The 16,802-nt window shown below is 45.8% G+C and overlaps 2 long non-coding RNA genes across 2 annotated transcripts in view; both read left to right on the top strand.

The window, feature by feature from the left end:
• Positions 1-475: 475 nt before the first annotated feature.
• Positions 476-16,802, top strand: part of LOC142930524 (uncharacterized) — a 44,063-nt gene continuing 27,736 nt past the window's right edge. The window contains exon 1 of the long non-coding RNA XR_012946469.1: positions 476-5,814. This is a non-coding gene — a long non-coding RNA (uncharacterized LOC142930524). The remainder of the gene's footprint in view (positions 5,815-16,802) is intronic.
• Positions 12,481-15,150, top strand: LOC142930500 (uncharacterized). The gene is made up of 2 exons (XR_012946436.1): positions 12,481-12,758; positions 15,008-15,150. It is a non-coding gene; the product is annotated as an uncharacterized LOC142930500 (long non-coding RNA).

The following is a 16,802-nucleotide window of genomic DNA, read 5'->3' as shown; positions in this document are numbered from 1 at the left end:
CAACTGGGAGGCCATCTCGAGATGGGATGGAAAAGATGGTAAGCGATTTAAGGGCTGAAGTTGCAGAGATCAGGAAGAGGTGGCAGGATGATGTCACCCCAGACACCAAGCGAGGACACTGGAAACAACCTGCCCAAGACAGAGCAATACGACCAAGAGGCTGTAGGATGTGTCAAGAGGCTGGAGCAGGGGGTACATGTAACCATTGTTTCAAATGTGGCCAGCCGGGACACCTGGCCCATGGATGTCGAGCCTCTCAACAGCAGCAGGGAAACTGGCGAGGGTTGCTGCAGGGGGGACCAGCAGTAACCTACAAGCCAGGGTCCCAAGGGTGTCATTACTGTTTATGTGAAGAGAATGATGTGGTAAGACTGCAGAAGTGCCAGGGTTGTCACGCAGTACAGTACTGCTCGAATACCTGCCAAAAACAACACTGGCAAGAGCACAAGGTACTCTGCAGAGCAATCAACACATTACAGAAGAAAACAGAATGTCAAAAGACACCAGAGTGGAGGAACCCAAATATGGACAAGGTTAGCTTTCTCAGGCCCAAATGCAACAACAGACTGCTAAAGTTAATTGGGAAAAGATGCATGGTGAAGTGTTCACTGGACCACGTATCAACCTGTGCCCTCTGGGATACAGGAGCTCAAGCCAGTGTTATAAATGAAGCATGGCGAAATAAGCATCTACCTAAGTCAATAGTGAGACCAGTTCAAGAGCTCTTGGGGACTGGTACAATTACTGGAATGGCAGTTAACCAAACAGAAATACCATTCACAGGCTGGATAGAGGTGGCATTCAGATTAAACAGTAATATGGGGACCAGTCAGTGCTTTCTCATTCCAATGCTGGTATCCAGTGACCCCAGAGTTGCGGAAGATCCCATTATTGGTTTTAATGTCATCGAGGAGGTCATCAATGGGCTGGCGGAAGGGGGAGAGACAATTGTGGACCCCATTAAAGTGGGGGTTGTGGGTGAGGCTTTCTCCATCACTCCAGGAGACACAAACGTCCTCATCCACCTGTTGTCTTCTGGCAACCGGGACAGTGATGGTGGGGCAGTCAAGACAGGCAAACAGAGAGTGGTGCTACCACCAGGTCAAGCCACAATGGTTCGAAGTCATGCTCATTTGGGACAGCTGGGGGAAGATCAAGTGATGCTGTTTGTCCCTGAAGAGAAGCCCCAATGGCCAGAGGGTTTACACATCAACGAGGTCCTGGTGACACTGAGTAGAGGCAACTCATCTTTCATACCAATCTCAATGATCAACACAACCAAACACAGAATCACACTTGATCAGCGGGTAACCCTAGGACAATTACAGCCGGTGAAATCTGTGTATCCAGCAGCAGTAAGACCTGTGGCGTATCACCAATGCACCCCTAGTCAGGATCAGACATGCCAACAAACACAGGATGACCACACAACTGGTGGAGCAAAAGCTAAGGGACTGCAGCTGAGGCCAAATATTAAAGAGCAAGGCGAAAAATGGGATCCACTGGTAAACCTGGAACACCTAACAAAGGAGCAGCAAATTGCCACCAAGATGATGCTCAGAGAGGAATGCCATTCTTTTTCAAGGGATGACAATGATGTTGGGAGCATACCTTCATTGAAAATGCATATCACCCTCAAGGATAGTACTCCAGTGCAAAAGACGTACATTGCAGTCTCAAAGCCATTGCATAATGAAGTTAAGCAGTATCTGCAAGATTTGATCAATCGAGGCTGGGTGACAAAATCGAGATCATCATATTCTTCACCCATTGTCTGTGTAAGGAAGAAAGATGGAAACCTGAGACTATGTTGTGATTACCGAGAGCTGAACCGGAAGTCGGTTCCTGACAGGCATCCCATCCCAAGGATCCAAGACATGCTTAACAGTTTGAGTGAGAGTTCTTGGTTTTCGGTGTTAGACCAAGGGAAAGCCTACCATCAAGGCTTCCTCGATGAAGAAAGTCGCCCCCTCACAGCTTTTATCACACCATGGGGATTATATGAGTGGGTGCGTATTCCCTTTGGTTTGAGTTCAGCACCAGCAGAATTCCAGAGGAGCATGGAGGACTGCCTGTCTGGCCTTTGGGATGAAATCTGTCAGCCTTACCTGGATGACAACCTCGTTCATAGCAAGTCCTTTGAAGATCATGTGCAGCATGTACAAATGGTATTGCGTCGGTATCAACAACACGGTGTCAAACTGACAGCAAAGAAATGTGAGTTGTTCCAGAGCAAGGTGCGATACTTATGCAAAATCGTATCGAAAGATGGCTATACTATGGACCCAGCAGAAATTGCCCCAGTTCAAGCACTGAAAGCAAGGAATCCTGCAACAGTGGGAGAGCTCAGAAAGATGCTGGGATTCATCTCTTACTACAGGTCGTATATACAGAACTTTTCAAGTATTGCCAGGCCACTGTATGACTTGCTTTTAACAACACCTAGGCAATTTCAAAAGAACAAAACAGTACAGGGAACAAAATCAGGCCAACTGCTTAGCAGAACACCAATAACATGGACAGATTGCCACCAAAGAGTTTTGATTTAGTTGGTTGATCACCTATCCAGTTCACCAATATTGGCATACACAAACTTTAATCAACCATTCGTCTTACATTGTGATGCCTCATAAGAAGGCCTAGAAGCTATCCTTTACCAGAGGCAAGATGGAAGAATGAGAGTCATAGCCTATGGGTCCAGAACTCTCACTCCACCAGAGAAAAATTACCACCTTCACACAGGCAAGCTGGAATTTCTGGCACTGAAATGGGCAGTCTGTGAACGTTTCCAGGATTATCTGTATCATGCCCCTTCGTTTGTGGTATACACAGACAATAATCCCCTCACCTATGTCCTCACCACTGCCAAACTCAATGCAACTGGCCAAAGATGGGTTGCCGAATTGGCCGACTTTGATTTCACAATCAAGTACCGCCCGGGTAGAACCAATGCAGATGCTGATGGACTGTCAAGGATGCCCCTGGACATTGATGGATTCATAGCTCAGTGCACTGAAAAAGTCAGCCCAGAGGTGATTAGTGCAACAATGCAGGGAGTCACCGTTCAGCATGAGGAATCAACAGCCTGGTCCAGATTGATACCACTCCATGCCATTGAAATACAGGAGGATTGTGACTCACTAGCTTGCTCGATGCAACCGATCCCAAGGGGTGAACTCAGCCAAGCCCAGCAAAGAGACAAAGTATTGGAATACAACGGCAAAAATCGAAGGCCCACGGTAAAAGCCAGCCATACAGAAAACTGTGATGTGAGGGCATTATTAAGAGAATGGGCAAAGCTTCACATCAGTAAGGAGGGAATTCTGTACCAGAAAACCAATACCAGGTCCCAGCTGGTATTGCCTAAACTGTATCACCCATTGGTCTATAAAGAAATGCATCAGGAAATGGGCCATCTTGGCGTGGAAAGGACATTGAACGTTTTAAGAGATCGATTTTATTGGCCAAGGATGCAGACCGACGTCGAGCATTTTGTCACAAAGGTATGTGACTGCCTAAAGAAAAGAAAGCCAAACATACCAACACGGGCACCTTTGGCTAACATCAAAACCACATACCCTTTTGAGATGGTTTCCATTGATTTCCTGCACCTTGAAACATGTAAGCAGGGATATGAATATATCCTGGTTGTAATGGATCATTTTACACGGTTTGCTCAAGCCTATGCTACAACCAACAAAACAGCAAAAACAGTGGCTGACAAGCTGTTCAATGACTATGCCCTTAAATTTGGTTTCCCCACAAAAATACACCATGATCAGGGAAGAGAATTTGAGAATCAGCTGATGGCCCATTTAAAGAAAAATTGTGGAATAAGAGGCTCCCACACTACCCCATACCACCCACAGGGGAACGGACAGGTAGAGCGATTCAACCGGACCCAGCTGTCAATGTTAAGGACTCTGACTGAAGAGCAGAAGACGGATTGGAAGAGCTCCCTGGCCAAGGTAGTGCATGCCTATAACTGTACTCGTAGTGAAGCCACAGGATTCTCACCTTTTTATCTCCTGTTTGGGAGGTCTCCAAAACTACCAGTGGATCTTATTTTTGGTTTTGAACACCAGGGAGAGGAAGGATCCTATAAGCAATATGTGGAGAAGTGGAGACAGCGGATGGTGGAAGCCTACAGAATAGCATCCAACTGTGCAACAAAAGAAGTCACTAAAGGAAAGGACCAGTATGACAAGAAAATTCATGGGGCAGAGCTACAACAAGGCAATCGTGTCCTGGTGAGAAATATGAGTGAGAAAGGAGGACCAGGCAAAATTCGCTCCTACTGGGAGGACAAGGTTTATGTTGTCATTGGAAGAAAAAGTAATGACAGCCCAGTTTATGAGGTGAAACCTGAGAGCGGTGAAGGGAGAACCAAAGTGATTCATCGGTATTTGCTGCTACCTTGTGACTTCCTCCCAATTGAGCAGCCATCACAAAAGCAACGGAGTAGGAAAGCAACAAAGAAAACTCACCAAACAAGGACGAGAGGCCCATGGAAGGACATGAAGGAACCAACAGACAGCGAGTGGGAAGCAGAGGAAGAATTTGACAGAGGTGACTTCAGTTGGTCCAAAACTGTTCAGCAAGCTACAGTAAGACAAGACACGGAGTCACCATTGAACCCAGACGCTGAAGAATTCCACCCCCACAACACAGAAGGTGAACAACAGTTATCGGCAGCAGCCGAGGAACATTTATCACCAACTGGTACAGAGAGCAGGGAGACAGATTCAGAGAGTGAATATCAGTTAACTGAAGCAACTGAGGGACGGTTTTTTGCCGAAGGGATCAGAATATAGTGAGACCGATTTGACTACGACTAATGAAGAGGAGCAGTTGAGTCCAGCAGACGAATCTGCAAGGGACCTGGAACAGAGTGATGAAGAGGATGAGAGTAGTCATCACGACAGGAGACTCCACCCTCAAAGAGAGAGGAGACAGCCAAAAACACTCACCTATGACAAGTTAGGTGAACCTACCATCGTGAGAAGGAGCCCGAGAGCACAAGAGATAACTGTTCAGTGCTACTGGAGACCGTGGTGAAACGAGGGACTTTTGACTACAACATGCGTGATCAAGTCAAGATATAAGCTGTGGTCATATAGTTGTTAGTTGTTTAAGATGTTTTTGTTTGAGGAGGTTTCAAGTATGTTGGTAGGCCGATAAGTAAGTACCTAAGAGGTAAATTCCACATGGCATTGACAAGCTGTAAAGGATTTTATCTTGACAGGTACTGGGAAAAGAATCCTAACCATTTCTGGTCAGTAAAATGTGAAGCATGGTTTAATAATACCAGATTGTCTGGTAATTCCAAAAGCATAATACAATGCTTGGGCTCCTATCTCTTCGTGCACAAAGAGTTGGAGCTCACCCCAAAATAGAGAGCTTCTGGAGTGGCGCTATCTTGGAAGGGATATGATCCCTAGGAAAATTGTGTTCACGATTTCATAAACTCCTTTCATGACCAGTTTAAGGAAAAAGACTGCAAAATGTTTGCAAGGGAAAACATGGAGTGTCGAGACAACACTCATTCTGTGGGGGAGAGTGTGGCACATTAGGAAGGGACCACTCTTTTAATTATATCCTTGTGCAGCAAGGGAGTAAAAGTGTGGTTCTATGAACGTCCTGATGTGCTGTGCGGTGCATTAGTGCGTGTGTGTACAGCAGCATGTGATGACTGAGTTGGGCCTGTAGGTGGCTGGCAGGGTTAATGATTAACCGCGTTTGTAAACCCGCCACATGGTTAATGGCGACTCGGAAGAAATGCTGTTGTGACACACGTGTTGGTGCATTTTACAGGTAAAGGCCCCAAAGGTTGTTTTTGATCGTTATATAAATGTTCAAGACTTGTTCTAGACTTGTTCTAGACGTTAAGCTTGGCTTTGAATTGTTCGTTTGTGATATATGCAATTAGAGGGGTTTTAGCACTGTGCATTGTAAAGGGATGATGCACTGTAATTACCTACTGTCATTGTAATTCTTTAACTCTAATACTGTTTAGTCTATAACCATGCCCATGTACCCAGAGTATGACTACTTGCAATGCTATTGAGAATAGAACACATGTGAATAGTAAGCTGTACAATGGTAATATACAGTACGTATACTGTACACATACAGTACATATAATGGGTGTAAGACACCGAGATAAGTGGATGGTATAGATAAACATACAGCTTAGGATTAAAGTAATATTCGAATAGTGATGTGCAAATGTGATTGTCAAAGACAAAGATGGTTTATCATTAGTAGAATTGGGTGTAAGAGAAAACTGAATGATTAACCGCGCTTGTAAACCGGCCACATGGTTAATGGCGACTCGGAAGAAATGCCACGTGGTGTTGAACGCCCGTTGGCAGGAGGTCACGGGACAGATCCAGGTGCACTACCTGTACCACCTACTGTTACGCACACTTTATGACACCACATGTGACCTGTCGATCGACGAATTGGTATACAGATTTATACTTTCTGGTTGGATAGTGGCATTAAGATCGACGAATTGGTATACAGATTTATACTTTCTGGTTCGATAGTGGCATTAAGATCGACGAATTGGTATACAGATTTATACTTTCTGGTTGAATAGTGGCATTAAGATTAAAAAAAAGACTTGTCCTATTTTGACTGCTGCGCTGGGCCATCCAATCGAATCTGGATTGCAAGTCCAGTGTGCTGCTTACCATTACACCACGGTGGCATCATCCCTTCTCTTGAAAAGTGATCTCGAATTCATAATTGCTCTCGTTAACCAAAGCAACTGGCACCTTCATTTTGCTTTCATTTTGTCGATTCTTTTTTTCAAATGATAGCAGCCCCAGCCAAACATTACAACGTGATATCAATTGCATAAGTCGTGAGAACAGACACAACATCTGCCATTCGCCACTAAGTAGCGGTGACGTTATCACAGTGCTTGTACCAGGCTAAGTGCACCCTGAAACCACGTGGAGTGTTAAAAGCTTGCTGACAGGAGGTTACGAAACAGACCCAGGGGCCATTGGTTGATACTAAAATTACTTATTGCCAGATGTAGGTCGCGTTTTAACCGCTCGTTGCTCCACTTATTGTTGTGAGCATCGCTCATCCACCTTCCTTAGTTGCCCGAGAGCGACTGGTTCCAACTGCCAAAGTAGCACACTTCAAAAACCTCTACAAAGGCTGATCTTGACACCGGTAATACCATTCATCGGCAAGTCAACTCCGCTCCACGTCTTTCTGTACCACATCAGCCCTTCTGTTCTCAAGACTGTACCGCGGCCCATTTCAGACAGCTCCATCGGGTCAAACAGAAGTTGCTTGGGTATGCCGCAGCAGGGTAAGTGGGCTACGTGACCCAGCCAACGCAGCCTCTTGTGCCGAATGCGCTCATTGATGGGAACGTGTCCAGGACCTTCTGACTTTCTTACACAATCCTGCCAGGTATAACGCAGGATGGATCGTAGGCAGGTCAGCCTGAAAGTTTGAAATGGCACAGATGTTCCTTCAGATGAGTCCAGGTTTCGCAAACAATGAGAAGGGAGAGCATAACTGTGGCCGATAATACCTGGAGCTTCGTGTGGAGTGATAGGCCAGGTAGCTTCCACACAGCATGAATGAGCTGATAGCTTGATACCGCTCGACTTATTGGGAGTGAGACTTCTGCTACCAAAGCAAACTGCCCAGGCAAATAAACTGCTGCACTATCTGCACAACTGTTCTATCTCTCTTGGGGAGTCGAGGGCGTGGAGTGTTATTGCGACAGATAAAACGAACAGACACCGTCACAAACACGTGTGCAGTGACACACACGCAGCGACACACACACACACAGCCAGACACCCATATATACATTGGTACGGAATGGTACATCTCCCCACACAAACACGCACCGTAATAAATGCAAATCGTCTATGAACAGACTGTTAGCGAGTACAAAACAGGCGTGTCTCGCTTTACAAGCGTTCTTTCTACGAGAATTCGCCGCAACGAGTAATTTGAATTTTGACCAATGTGTTCGCAAAACGAGCGAAGACCAATCAAACCAATCTAGGGGGCGCTCGTAATTGGCCATGTAGGGGGAGGGGCTCGTGATGTCAATGTACAGAAAGGCTTCGACTTACGAACACCCGCACATACAAAAACCCGCACTTATGAACCAGCTTACATGAAATATGTATTTTTTTTACATTGACATAAAATACGAACTCGCACTTGCAAACTAGTAAAGTAGACAGCATCAGGACTGAAGGAAAGTGAAAATATTTTTTATATATATTCATGTAACTTTATTTTATGTTTTAACTACTGTACAGTTTTTTTATTACAGCGTGACATGCAAATGTAAACCATTACTTCATATTTATGATTTTAACAATGCTTTCCTTTTTTGTTGAACCGTAACACATTTCATAACACTGACCGTATGGGCATTTGAACGCGATACATTGTTGTGTTTCGACTTACGAACAGTTTGACTTATAAATAATAAAGGTTAAATGTTGATTTAAAGCTTTCGTGACTGCAGTAATCCATATTCTTAGTTTTTTCGGTAAAGTCACGTTGAAGGGAAACAACAAAATAATAAAATATATATAAAACAATAAAAAATTCTCACGACGTTTCGACCATAACTCAAACGGTCGTCTTCAGGTGTGTTGGTTTGCATACATTTATTTTTAAACGGCGCATTTATTTATTTATAAAAAAACGTTAGCGCCACGCGCAACGATTTGGCAATTTATTTAGGACTAGTCCATCTATATTCTGAAAAGAGGAGGTGGGAGACGAAATTTTTTATAATGTATGCTGTCTGAAAGCCACTATAAGCGTGAACAATCAATTAAGACCTGAAATGGTTTATCAAATCTTTCCAATGATTGCTAAGATATAATCCATCTTCTCGGTTGAAATTGGTCACATTGCTGCAGACGTAGCAAGATCTGAAATCGCTGTAACCCTCAAAAACGCTAAGATGCCAGCTAGCAACCTCAGCAAAGATGAGCGTTTTGAATTATATAAATTAAAAAAGAGGAATGATATTGTAGTCCTCTCAGCTGACAAAGGCAATGCTACTGTCATCATGGATAAAATAGAATACAACAACAAAATTAAAGAATTACTCGACGATGGTAGTTATACAAAAATAAAAAGAGATCCCACCAACAGCCTCGTCACACAAACCAACAAAATAATTTCTGATTCAACCGCATTAATTGATCAATCTAAACAGTTTTTGTTGAAACCTTCTGCTGCCAGGCCACCAAGATTATACGGCTTACCAAAAATACATAAAGTAGATACACCCCTTCATCCCATAGTCTCTACTATCGGCTCCCCCACCTACAAACTAGCTCGTTTTTTGTCTGAAATCCTGCGTCCTTTCACTGGAAAGACCACCTCTGCGGTACAAAATTCTACTCACCTGGTATCGACAATCAAGGGTATTTCCCTGTCCCCAGACGACCTGCTTGTCAGTTTTGATGTAGTTTCCTTATTCACCAAGGTTCCTGTACCTGACACCATTGCAATCATTGAAGACTTGGTTCATCAAGGACTAAACACTGAGGTACCCCCCCTGGTGAGACACTGTTTAACCGATACATACTTCACTTGGAATGGAACTTTCTACAAACAAACTGAGTGCACCCCAATGGGCTCCCCCCTTTCTCCAGTTATAGCTAACATTTTCATGGAGAAATTTGAGACTGACGCCATCCAGACTGCCACTCTGCGCCCAACCTTATGGAAGAGGTACGTGGATGACACTTTTGTCATCTGGCCACATGGCCGGCCTGCTCTAGACCAATTCTTCGACCACATCAATTCCATACACCCAGCCATCAGATTTATCATGGAAGTCGAAATAGATGGCAAGATACCTTTTTTGGATGTCCTAATTAAAAAGAGACCTGATGGTTCAATGAGCCACTCTGTCTACAGGAAAGCTACCCATACGGATGCTTATCTGAAACCGGATTCCCACCACCATCCATCACAGAAGAATTCTCTCATCAAGACTCTGTATCATAGAGCCCAATGCATATCCGACCAGGAACACATAAGCAGTGAACTCAAGCACGTACACCAAGCACTTAGGGCTAATGGTTACTCCGACTATACAATCCGCAAAGCTATCACTCAAACCATGAAGAAAAACCCTATTGAGGAGCCTTTCAAAACCATCACTTTACCCTACATTGCGGGGATCACAAAAAAGATCTCCAAAATCTTGAATGAACACAAGATCCAGGTCCGTTTCAACACATTACATAAAATCCGTGATCTGGTTCCGTCTGTAAAAGATGTGATTCCGGACATACAATACCCTGGTGTCTACAAACTAAGTTGCCTCTGTGGTAGTAGTTACATTGGAGAAACCAAACGCCATGTCTCGGACCGCATTCGTGAACACAAAGCAGACCTTAAACACGGTAGGACCAACACCTCGGCCGTGGCAGATCATTGTTCTAATTCAGTAGGCTCACATGCCATTGACTTTTCCAAGACAGGTTCTTTGTAAGCCATCTGGCTTCCATGAGAGATTCGTTCATGAGGCTATCCACATATACAAGCACAGAGACAATTTCAACCAAGAAGATGGATTCTATCTTAGCAATCATTGGAAAGATTTGATAAACCATTTCAGGTCTTAATTGATTGTTCACGCTTATAGTGGCTTTCAGACAGCATACATTATAAAAAATTTCGTCTCCCCCCTCCTCTTTTCAGAATATAGATGGACTAGTCCTAAATAAATTGCCAAATCGTTGCGCGTGGCGCTAACGTTTTTTATAAATAAATAAATGCGCCGTTTAAAAATAAATTTATGCAAACCAACACACCTGAAGACGACCGTTTGAGTTATGGTCGAAACGTCGTGAGAATTTTTTATTGTTTTATATATATTTTATTATTTTGCTGTTTCCCTTCAACGTGACTTTACCGAAAAAACTAAGAATAATAATAAAGGTTGTTAGGTTCGATGTTTTTGTACGTTTATTTTAAAGTTATAATTTGTAATTTCTCACGTTAAAAAAAGAAGTTGTACAACAATGGGACATTTTTTTAGGGCGAAACGTAACTCAAGCTTTTTAGCATGGGAGTCAATGGGAAAACGATGATCGTTGAACGAATTTTCGCCCGAACGTATCTCGCTCGTTAAGCGAGACGCAGCTGTGCGGTCCTTGACACAGCACACGATACGCAGATGCAGGCACAAAAACACCCTCTTACGCGAGTGCAGTTTGCCAGGCATGACTTTAATGCTTTCCTTTTTTTTGCCAGGCAACCACACTCGAATGATGACGTGCGTGCATTCGCACGCAAACAAATGTTCACATTACTTTGAACACAATTGGAAGTCATGCACATGCGTGCGCTCACCGCACACACGGGCGTGTGTGCGCACCGCGAAAATAAATAAACTGAAACTGAATGTACAGCGTGGGCCAGATGTCTTGTGACCCTCATTACGTTCTTTAACGCTTAATATTTTTAAATTAAGGTTTCTTTTTTTTTTAAAGCAGAAGTGAATACGTGACGGGGGGAAAATGTTCGAGGTCAATTAACTCGGGGGGGGTGGGGGTGGGGGGTCATAAGACATCTAGACCACCTTATACAATAATATAAACGTCATCATCAACATCATTATCACCACCAGTAGTCAGGCTATATCCACTGCTGTACGAATTCCTCCCCAAGCCTTTAGACATATCTCATGGCCTCTCGCGGTGCAACGATCCGTCTGTCCACGGTGGTTTACAAAATGACAAACTATTGCGTTTTTTGTTCTGGATAATTGTGTAAAATCGCAGGACCGCGCGAGAGGTGGTTAATTAAGGGCGGATTGGGGATGGCCTTTATCCAGCAGTGGATTGACCATGCGTCCCTGTCTGCGTTTTTTTTTTAATAAACAAATACAAAAAAAAACTGAATCCCTTAAAATCCACGACGGCATTCAATCATTAACCACACTTTTATAGTAGACGCGTAGCGGACGAACAATCAGGTGTGCACGTTGAGCTTATTTCGCACCGTACGTCGCCCGCCGTACTAATCGGAGGTGCGGGCGAAGGACAACAAACTAAAGACAAAAGGCAGTTCTAAACAAATGAGTTTTCAAGTTAGCTTTAAATCCGCATCAGCTCCAATGGCTTCCTTGTATTGGGAAGAGCGTTTCAGACGACCGCAGAAGCTTACCAGATGGTCACGGACGCGCAGCGGTGTGTAGAACACAGTATGCAGTAGGATATATTGAACATATTTTAAAAGACGAAGAACACATTTCGCACGGTACGTAGCCAACCGTGCTAATCGGTTGGAACCGATGTGGATGGACTTGACGTTGGCCCGAACAACATTTGATGTTAAACTTGAACAGTACTTACTTCTTGTATAGCAAACTTAAACAAGACTTGTTGGAGAAAAAAACGTTTAAAACTTACCGTGGGATTTTAGCTTCATATTCTTCTTTGTCTTCTTGAAACTCCCAAGCGGCAAAAAGCAGCGATTTTTAAAGACGGCAAGGTTTTACTCAATCTCACGAAGTATTTTTTTGTGCCAAATTCTCAAGTTAAATGAAAATTACTTAAATAAATGACTTGTGTGTTCTTCCCACAGTTGCCACAACGAAACTAGCAATGCGGGACCAGCGAGACGATGCTAATAACAGCAGCAGTATGAATAATAAATTATGACCACGATGAACTCCTATTGTCGGCACGGTGAATAAGTGTCTGACACTTCCTCCAGAAGCATTACGAGTGAGCCTACCCCCCCACACCCCCACCCCTCCACACCTCCCCCCCACACACCTCCACACCTCCCCCCCACACACCTCCACACCTCTCCCCGACACACCCACCACTCCTCACCCACTCATACCTCCCCCAACACTCCCCCCCACACCCCCCCCCACACACCCCCCACACCCCCCCCCACACACCCCCCACACCCCCATATACAAGCACAGAGACAATTTCAACCGAGAAGATGGATTCTATCTTAGCAATCATTGGAAAGATTTGATAAACCATTTCAGGTCTTAATTGATTGTTCACGCTTACAGTGGCTTTCAGACAGCATACATTATAAAAAATTTCGTCTCCCCCCTCCTCTTTTCAGAATATAGATGGACTAGTCCTAAATAAATTGCCAAATCGTTGCGCGTGGCGCTAACGTTTTTTATAAATAAATAAATGCGCCGTTTAAAAATAAATTTATGCAAACCAACACACCTGAAGACGACCGTTTGAGTTATGGTCGAAACGTCGTGAGAATTTTTTATTGTTTTATATATATTTTATTATTTTGCTGTTTCCCTTCAACGTGACTTTACCGAAAAAACTAAGAATAATAATAAAGGTTGTTAGGTTCGATGTTTTTGTACGTTTATTTTAAAGTTATAATTTGTAATTTCTCACGTAAAAAAAAGAAGTTGTACAACAATGGGACATTTTTTTAGGGCGAAACGTAACTCAAGCTTTTTAGCATGGGAGTCAATGGGAAAACGATGATCGTTGAACGAATTTTCGCCCGAACGTATCTCGCTCGTTAAGCGAGACGCAGCTGTGCGGTCCTTGACACAGCACACGATACGCAGATGCAGGCACAAAAACACCCTCTTACGCGAGTGCAGTTTGCCAGGCATGAGTTTAATGCTTTCAGTTTTTTTGCCAGGCAACCACACTCGAATGATGACGTGCGTGCATTCGCACGCAAACAAATGTTCACATTACTTTGAACACAATTGGAAGTCATGCACATGCGTGCGCTCACCGCACACACGGGCATGTGCGCACACCGCGAAAATAAATAAACTGAAACTGAATGTACAGCGTGGGCCAGATGTCTTGTGACCCTCATTACGTTCTTTAACGCTTAATATTTTTAAATTAAGGTTTCTTTTTTTTTTTAAAGCAGAAGTGAATACGTGACGGGGGGAAAATGTTCGAGGTCAATTAACTCGGGGGGTGGGGGTGGGGGGTCATAAGACATCTAGACCACCTTATACAATAATATAAACGTCATCATCAACATCATTATCACCACCAGCAGTCAGGCTATATCCACTGCTGTACGAATTCCTCCCCAAGCCTTTAGACATATCTCATGGCCTCTCGCGGTGCAACGATCCGTCTGTCCACGGTGGTTTACAAAATGACAAACTATTGCGTTTTTTGTTCTGGATAATTGTGTAAAATCGCAGGACCGCGCGAGAGGTGGTTAATTAAGGGCGGATTGGGGATGGCCTTTATCCAGCAGTGGATTGACCATGCGTCCCTGTCTGCGTTTTTTTTAATAAACAAATACAAAAAAAAACTGAATCCCTTAAAATCCACGACGGCATTCAATCATTAACCACACTTTTATAGTAGACGCGTAGCGGACGAACAATCAGGTGTGCACGTTGAGCTTATTTCGCACCGTACGTCGCCCGCCGTACTAATCGGAGGTGCGGGCGATGGACAACAAACTAAAGACAAAAGGCAGTTCTAAACAAATGAGTTTTCAAGTTAGCTTTAAATCCGCATCAGCTCCAATGGCTTCCTTGTATTGGGAAGAGCGTTTCAGACGACCGCAGAAGCTTACCAGATGGTCACGGACGCGCAGCGGTGTGTAGAACACAGTATGCAGTAGGATATATTGAACATATTTTAAAAGACGAAGAACACATTTCGCACGGTACGTAGCCAACCGTGCTAATCGGTTGGAACCGTTGTGGATGGACTTGACGTTGGCCCGAACAACATTTGATGTTAAACTTGAACAGTACTTACTTCTTGTATAGCAAACTTAAACAAGACTTGTTGGAGAAAAAAACGTTTAAAACTTACCGTGGGATTTTAGCTTCATATTCTTCTTTGTCTTCTTGAAACTCCCAAGCGGCAAAAAGCAGCGATTTTTAAAGACGGCAAGGTTTTACTCAATCTCACGAAGTATTTTTTTTGTGCCAAATTCTCAAGTTAAATGAAAATTACTTAAATAAACGACTTGTGTGTTCTTCCCACAGTTGCCACAACGAAACTAGCAATGCGGGACCAGCGAGACGATGCTAATAACAGCAGCAGTATGAATAATAAATTATGACCACGATGAACTCCTATTGTCGGCACGGTGAATAAGTGTCTGACACTTCCTCCAGAAGCATTACGAGTGAGCCTACCCCCCCCCACACCCCCACACCTCCACACCTCCCCCCCACACACCTCCACACCTCTCCCCGACACACCTCCACACCTCACCCACTCATACCTCCCCCAACACTCCCCCCCACACCCCCCCCCACACACCCCCCACACCCCCCCCCACACACCCCCCATACCCCCACACCTCCCCCACACACCCACCCCTCACCCACTCACACCTCCCCCCCACACCCCCACACCTCCCCCCCACACACCTCCACACCTCCCCCCCACACCCCCACACCTCCCCCCCACACACCCACCACCCCTCACCCACTCATACCCCCCCCCCCACACTCCCCCCCACACCCCCACACCTCCCCCCCACACACCCACCACCCCTCACCCACTCATACCCCCCCCCCACACTCCCCCCCACACCCCCCCCCACACACACCCCCCACACCCTCACACCTCCCCCACACACCCACCCCTCACCCACTCACACCTCCCCCCCACACCTCCCCCCCACACCTCACCCCCACACCTCACCCCCACACCTCACCCACTCATACCCCCCTACAATCCCCCCCCACACCTCCCCACACCCCCCCACACCCCCCCCCCACACCTCCCCCCCACACACCCACCACCCCTCACCCACTCATACCCCCCCCACAAACTCCCCCCCCACCCCCCCCACACCCCCCCACACCTCCCCCCCACACACCCACCCCTCACCCACTCATACCCCCCCACACTCCCCTCCCACCCCCACACCTCCCCCCAACACACCGCCCCCCCACACACAACAACCACCATTCGCCACTAAGTGGCGGTGACGTCACCACGACGCTTGTGCCAGGCTATGTGCACCTTGAGGCCACGTGGAGTGTCGAACGCCCGCTGGCAGGAGGTCACGGGGCAGACCCAGCAGGTGCCACGGGTCGACTGACTGAGATGACTGAGACGACTTGCTGATGCACCACCTGTGCCCCATACTGTGCCAACCTGCTGTGCTTTAGCCACCCGGCGCTCCGCTCGTTGTTGTGAGCGTCGCTCCTCCGCCCTCCGTTGTTGTTGGAGGGCGACTGCCTCCAACTGCCCAGTAGCATCCTTCACGAGCCTCCTCCACAGAGGCCGATCTTGACACCGCTGGTACCAGTCATCGGCAAGTCCACTCAGCTCCACGTCCTCCTGTACCACATCACTCCATCTCTTCTCTAGCCCGTGCCGCGCCCGCTTAGCCCCCTCAATCCGGCCAAACAAAAGCTGTTTCGGCATGCGGTGGCTGGGCATGCGGGCTACATGACCCAGCCATCGCAGCCTTGCCTGCCGGAGGAGCTCACCGATGGGACCCTGCCCAGATCTTTCAAGGATTTGTGAGCTCCTCACAATCCAGTCTGGTTAAACCCAGGATGGATCATAGGCAGGCCAGCCTAAATGTTTCTAACCGGCGAAGATGTTCCATTAGGGGGGTCCACGTTTCGCAAGCGTAGAGAAGGGAGGGAATGACCGTGGCCGAGAAGACCTGAAGCTTAGTGCGGAGCGACAGACCAGGTAGCTTCCACACAGCGTTACGCAACCGATGAAAAGATATTGCCGCTCGACTGATTCGGAGTGAGACCTCTGCTGTTAAACTGGAGCCAGTCATAAGCACACTGCCCAGGTATGGGAAAC

This window comes from Petromyzon marinus, chromosome 40 (assembly GCF_048934315.1).
Source record: "Petromyzon marinus isolate PM22_M1 ecotype Great Lakes invasive population chromosome 40, UKy_Petmar_22M1.pri1.0, whole genome shotgun sequence".
In the NCBI taxonomy this organism is placed as follows: Eukaryota; Metazoa; Chordata; class Hyperoartia; order Petromyzontiformes; family Petromyzontidae; genus Petromyzon; species Petromyzon marinus.
This window is presented reverse-complemented; position numbering and strand designations above follow the sequence as displayed.